This window comes from Leiobunum rupestre, chromosome 7 (genome assembly GCF_980474605.1).
Source record: "Leiobunum rupestre chromosome 7, qqLeiRupe1.1.hap1, whole genome shotgun sequence".
NCBI classification, from domain to species: domain Eukaryota; kingdom Metazoa; phylum Arthropoda; class Arachnida; order Opiliones; family Sclerosomatidae; genus Leiobunum; species Leiobunum rupestre.
The window spans coordinates 53,153,415-53,160,979 of record NC_143390.1 but is presented as its reverse complement, the minus strand read 5'-3'; positions in this window follow the sequence as shown (position 1 = coordinate 53,160,979).

Genomic DNA, 7,565 nt, shown 5'->3' with positions numbered 1-7,565 from the left:
TGGCGTAGCTAGCATGGGTGACACCCGGGGTGGATATCATGGTGAGCTACTTACTAGTCTCTAGTTTGTGGAAGGTTTATTTTTTTCACGGCCTGCGGTGTAACCCCCAAATCATGCCCAGACAGGTGGTACCCAGGGTGGGCCACCCCCACCCCCTAGCTATGCCACTGCTCATTCTCCAGACATATTTCATTTTCAATTTGGACAAACCATGTTTGGGTGTTTGAATCATTTACATAGGCATTTATATTCCTTTTGAACAAAAATAAAAAATATCTCAATGTTATTTATTTTAATTTCACCAAAGGTGACCAGCCAGTTTCGTTTCAATGTCCTTTAGCATTATTTTAGTTTAGCTTAATGATTTTGAATTATTAAAGGAGTGTGAAAAATTTTCACAATGATTATATTGAATAAGTGGAAAATATTAGGATTATATAAGACTTTGCATAACTTAGTAATTAATTTATATTTCTTAATACCGTTGGAAAGTTAAAAAAAAATTAAATGACTTATGCAACGTTAAAGAAATATTCCCGATTCTGAAAAGATGGGAAGCAGACACCATCCATAAATTCTTTGGAAAATGCTTCCATTGCAGTTTCTGAAATGCTTATACCTTTATCAAAAAAATTTGAAAGATAGTGTACTACAATGTTAATTAAATAAAGATTTTGTATACTCACAATTTTTAGAAAAAATTTGAGGACATAAACTAGCCATATGTCCCATCATAGCATAGTGGTTATTTGATGCATGGATTAATTATAGTACTTAGTAATTAGTCCATGTTTGATGTGAGTCAGTAGAAGTGTTAAAGAAAATGTTTTTTGAAAGGGAAACTAATTCTCCTCTTTTGAAAGTTTAATGAATTAATTATTGTGCCAGATATTGTTGGTTATGACCACGCTTCCAAGCTACATCCATTCTGTTTAAACAGAAGCCCAAATCAGTTTAAAAACACTAGATTTTTGATTGAGCATCTGCATTCGAAAAGTTTTTACTTCTTTACTAGAGGGATTGATAGGGTGGATTAAATTAGAGTATCTCCCATTATAATTCACAAAAGTAGAGATGAGATGAAACTCCGGGCTGTTGTTTTGTATGGGAAAAATAGGGCAATGCCCTTGGGCTACACGCAGGGTTGCTACCATGGATTTTTCATGGAGACCAGCCTGACCTTTATTACAGCAAAGACACCTCCAAATAAACTTTTTCCTTTCCTATCTGTTCCCTTCTCTCACTCAGAAAAGTGGAAGCAACTCAATTTGTCTTTCTATTTTGATTATTCCTTTGGCTGCTCTGTTGGTTATAAATTATCTGAATTATCATCATTAAATACGCAAGTGAACGTCAATCTTCAAAAAATTCGGCACTTCCTCTCTTACATGGCTCAAGAAAAATTTATGAAACACTGCATATTATATTTGTGGTATTACAACAAACGTGATACTGCTTATATTAATAAATTAGGAAGCCATCATTGAACTTAAGTAATGTTATCTATACATTTACAGACTGATCTTGTTTCAATTGAGCTTTCTATATTAACAATATCTCCTATTGTTTTAACTTTCTACAATCTTAAAGAAAATTAGTAATAATTATAAATTAATAAAATGCTTAAAAGCTAATATAAACACCCGCAGGTTATTTAGTTGATAGATATTCATGTTTTTTTTTTCTTATATATGGAGGAATAATGTTAGTTAGATAATCCATGGAGGAATACTCTCAAAGAAATCATATGATTTAAATTAATTGAAGCAAGATTATATAATGCTACGTTTATTATTAAACTGATTATACAATAAATGAAAAATTGGTTTGTAAACATTAAAAACTGATTTCTATAAAAATACTACCAAAACTTTACATGTATACTTTCTCTTGAGTAATAAAACTTAAAATAAGAAATTTATGAAATGATTAATATTTTATCCTGATTAAAAGGAATATAGTTATAGGGGAAAGAGTACTGTTGCCTTTACCTTATTTCGTTTAGGTTCAACTCTTAACAAGGTTTCGTATAGTCTCTCCTCTAGTACTTGAAATAAATTGGGATATTTTTGACTGCATTGTTTATTAGTTATAACATAATAAAGTAAAAGAAGCTGGATTAGCACAAAACTAGACTCATAACTTAATATTTTATCTTATTAAAGAATAAATAAGTCACCAAAGATATTTCAAGTTCTAGAGAAGGGGGGGCCAACCTGTTCCAGTCGAAAGCCAATTTCTAAAATTCAAAGTATTTGTTTCTGGCCATAAGTTTAAAATTTAATATTGACATTAATGAAATTAGGAACAAAGCTACCTTTTTATTTAAATTCAATTGCACAAAATACCGGACGTATCTGAAATATCTCTTTTAAATAGGTACATGTGTATAAAATTTAAATGAGATATCTGGCACTAGCTACTAGAATTTAGGTTCGCGGCCCGCAATTTAAATCTTGGCCAGCCACGTGTTGTCCATCCTTGTACTAGAGGAATGTTTGGTTTTTACATAAAAGAATAGCTTGTAGGTGAAATTTTGAAATGAAAGAACTTGAACGAAAAGTACTCTTTTAATTTAACGTTTGTAGTTTACATAGTTTGACATCTTCATAATGAAGTAAGTATGCAATACCTGACACCAGTCATCACAGGCACTTTCTCTTAAGTTTGTTACACAAATTTTCAAATTCATAGAATGAAAATGGCAACGGCAACCTTCAAAAGGTAGGTTTTTAAATAAATAGTGCATGACACTATGATATCACACTCTTTTCAGTTGCGCTATGTGGTTCAGCTATATTGCTTTGCATTTTTCTTAGAAACTAAGATTATACCTTCTTAACCACATGTGTTGATCTATACTCTAGAGCCGTTGGGAGTATTTCAAATCAAAGACAATACATACGCTTTGCTTACTAGACAGGCGTGTTCAATTGCCCAACTGGCACAGGATAGCAGACAATGGTCCCAATCCCCCCCCCCCCTGCTGCTTCAGCTGGTAAAAAGTCTTCTTGCAGGTTTAAAAAATGTTAACAGGTTCTTTGAATGGACACGCCTGTCTAGTAAGCGAAGCCTATACAGTCTTTGATTCAAATCAATTTCTTTAAAGGTCTATTGGCTAGTTGCTGTTGCTAAGAAATATCCACTGCACTCAAAAAATGGAAGTCGCTAACTCAAAAAAATCTTACCAGTAAATGGATTTTAGAAACTCTGATTCGTTCTCTTGGAAGTATTTATTTTAATTTCACTAAAAGGGTCCTGTTACACCTAATTTCAAAGTAGTTTAAGACACCAAGTTTATCCGCTTAAAGGAGCATTGCCAGCGAAAAAAACTTGGTTTTGACCCCGCTTGTTTTCGAAAAAATCTATCTTCTATATGCTCTGCATAGTGGCGACCTCACAGTATTGCGGTCGTTCAGCGAATTTTATTCAAGGTTGCGAGGAAGAAAATGTGTCCTTTCGAAGGGATTGAGTTGACTCGGCATGAGACCACCCCCCTCCTCCACCCCCTTATCTGTTTGTGATTGTTATCATCCCTCCCCGAGAAACAGGAAATGGAAATTTTTACTTTTCCGAGAAAAAGCGGGAGGAGGGAGACCAAGGTTGGTAGAACTGCTCAGCCGCACTATTTGGGGGCGGGGGAGAGGGGTGCTTGTTTAGTGACTGTTAGGAATTTCCAGGCTCCACCTGAGTTTCGCAAACCCCACTCGGGCATTTCTAGTCTAAATTTTACCAACCTTGTACTCTGGCATATTTATTTTATTCGTTCCGTTCGCGTCTCAGAGTAATCGGCGTTTTGTTCAAGATTTAGTTTGTGCAATAATTAACGGAAAATCCATAATTAATATGGAATCGGCGTCGGTCCCAGTGGAACTCGCGCTAATTGATATAGGTCCGCCTAAACCGTGCAATTGTAGAAATTCTTGTTCGCGAGCCGCTAAAGTTAATACAATCAGTGACGTTGGACCAAGGGGTGGTTGTACTTGTAGAGCGTGGAACGTAAAATGTCGTCCTCAGTGTGGGTGTGCGCCAGGGAAAGTACCCTGTACCAATAAAGACAGAATAGAAGAACATTCAAAGTTCCTGGAAGTAAGTCTCAATTCCATTGTTTTCTCTAAATACTAGCGCTATATTTATAAGTTGGTTTTTGGTATTCTTTGATAGCTCATTAAATTTAGTCTTTCGCTGCGGGAAAAATCAAGTGTGCTTCATTGTTATTGTTGTTATTGGCGATAGTCGGTCTCTTCTTAAACTGAAATTATAGAAATGAAATACCTTTATTTAATTAAATATAATTCGGTAATTTGATGCAAAAAACCCCTTTCTATGATTCCGTTTTTTTTTTAAATATTTTTACTTCCTCGCCACTGAAAATATTCGACGAAAATACCAGGTCGAACCAGGATAATAAGATTAGCTAGGCTAAAACACTCAACTGACCACGACCCCATGAAACATTCCGGCTAGTTACCGTTCTGCTTCCAGGTAACCGGCGGTTGCAATCATGGAGAGGGCGAAACTTTTCAACGCCGCGTGTCGGGTTATGCTAGCCCCCCCCCCCTTGGAAGTAGAGCTGCTGCTCTTTTAAAACGATAAACACGTGTGTCTAAAGCCACGTGTCGGTTACTAACCTCCAGACTTGTAAATAGTGGATATTTTTAAAGAATCCACTGGACCCGGACCCCTCCGCCTCTCTGTATTTCAACAAGTCCAGGATTAGATTATTTTATTATAAAAATTTCCCCGTATCTACACAATTTACAATATAATTGGAAGGAGTTCCGTGCAAAATTTCTTGTGGGGGCTCGGGATATTTTTTTAAATTCATTTACATCAAAATAAAATTATATTAATGTTTAATTTCTAAAAAAAATCGTTCTTTATGAGGCTTCGGGTAATTAAAATATTTTTATAAAACTGCCACAGACCAATTTTGGGTTGGAACATTTTATAGGACAAATTTTTAAACTCTTCTTCGGTACCCTTCTTTAGTAATACCAAAATCATACATTTTAAAATATTAAAAAACAATAATTTAGAATTTATCTGGGGGGGGGGGGGGCTTTTCGCACAAATATTTTTCAAAATTTTTACTTTGGGAGCCCTCGCTCCGGAGCCTCCACGGGACTCCTTACCCCCTTCTAAAGGCATTTTTTATGAAGTCCCGTGATTTTTCTAAGCGGTTTTTGACGCATGGACTGACGCTATTTACAAGTCTTCTGCTAACCTCGCGATATTTAATCATGTATATGTTGAAAAATGTATCTGTTCATATTGAAATATTGTTGTTAAAGGGATAATACAATCGGTAAATACAGTACCTTCAAGCTATTCAGCTTCCAAAACTACATCTCTAATTTTAATAAGTTCGGAAGCCCAATGAGAGCGATTTTTAACCTTTTAAGTCGCCTCTCATAGGGCGTCCGAACTTATCTGTAGATTTTCAAAACACACAGCAGGGTGGGGAATAAGGATTTTTTTAAAGTGGACATGATTGTGGCCTAGAACAAATAAACTGGACCATGACCAGTGCATGTCGTCTGCTACATTAGAATACGTTTTCTAACTTTTATCAGTTTTTGTCACTTACCCCCCTCCGATTTCTTTAATAAACTGGTCATTTGCCCACTGTCACCGCCTTATTTTCCACGCTGACACCCAGCAATTTCGCGTTGGCGGCGTCTGCTATTTTTAGCTTAGTTTTTATTTTTTTAAATTTGAGTTTAAATTTTTTCTAATGTAAATTGGAAAAAGATGTAGTTTTGGAAGCTGAATAGCTGGAAGTTACTGCATTTTACGATTGCATTATCCCTTTAATGAAGTGCACTTGAAATTTTTCCTAGTTTTTTCTGAATTTTAGAAATATATGAACTACTTTTGTTATGGTGTCAAACAATCAGCTGTATCAAAATTACTTAACTAGCGTTATTAACCATTCTGTAGCAAATAAAAAACTAATAACACATCTTTATAGGTAACAAATACAACAGATAACGAGACGTTTCCAAAAAAAAATCTGAAACCTAAGAAAGCTGCCAAAACGAGAGATTCTATTGATATCAAACCGTCTGCAAAATTTGTGTTATCAGTCGAAAAAGTAACAGATGAAAAATGTGTAAGTTTTTTTTTGGAATAACAGTTTCCATGTTGTTCAGTTAAGTATCAATATTAACGATTTTAACCATCTTCATTTCTATGTCATGTAATTTTCAGTTAGAGACTTCTACATCTTCCGGAGAATTTAAACAAAAGAAAGTTAGTTCTCAAAAACCTTCAATAAAAAGAGCAATTAGTAAAGCCAGAAATGATGACATCCAGGTAAACACTGACCAACAGATCTCATCCAATTTTTCCAACAATTCTCCTTCCAAATCGCCTATTAAGAATCTCGCAATTCTGGATGACATTTCTTCTCAACCAACGCAAAAAGAAGTTTTTTTAGCTTCACTGGAAAACGTAAATGCACTTATATATATAGCTAAACAACTAAATCACGTAAAAAAACTTATTTTCTTATAGGAAATCGAATCAAATGATGACGACCTAGGACCAGACTTATTTAACAAGTTATTTAACCACAGAAAGGAAGTACTTCCGTGTTATGAAGAACTGGAGAGCGAAGAATCTGATAAAAACAATGATTTTGAAATCCAATTATTGGCCAAGAAAGCTAAAACAGTCAATTCATCTAGTACAAATGTTAGAAAAGGTCATCAATCTGGTAAAGGTCTTGGAAGTAAAAGATGTGGTGGTGAAGTAAGGGGTAGACGAAGAGGTACTGGAAGAGGAGGCAGAGGTTCAAGAGCTCATTTTTCTGCTCCTGTTCTTACTGAAGCTGAAAATGAAGAAAATCAAACTGCCACAGAAATTTTGGAACAGCACCAAATGGACATTGAAGTAAATTTTGTCATTTAAAATCATATCTACGATTTCTACTACAAAAACAATACAATATTTCAGAACACTGCCAAATCTTTAAGCCGTGAAACATTGGAGAAATGGATGTGTGCTCTGGCAGCTCTATTTCCCGAAGCTTGTTCTATTTTAGCCAAAATAAAAAATGAAGGTAAAACTATTCACAGCCAAACTTTTTAAAGTCTTATTACAAATTTAAATATAAAATTTATTAGATGATGGAATTCCAGAGCCCGAACCTGCTCAGGAAGAAGCATCAACTTCGAAACCAGACGACAGTGGCCAGAGCAATTCAAATGCAAAATCGCCAGCTCACAAGCTGAAGTTCTGTATTTGTGAAAATTGCGTTTTGATGCCAACAGGTGATGAGCAAGTTTGTTGCAGGCAAAGACCCTGCGCTTCAACCAGACCCCTTTTCCGTATGGTTTGTCTGTTTCCGCCATTACTTGTAATGAGTATGAGGTTCAGAAATGACAATGCTACGAGACGCGGTCTAAATGTGACAAATGTAAATTTCAGGTATAAACAATCAAATTGAAAAAATTTTATCTGGATTTAGATTTATTAATTTTTGGCAGGCACCATGGGTATAGAAATTATACACTTGTGGAATATGGAAGACTTGGTCGTGGAAATAGAATTGTTGTCCC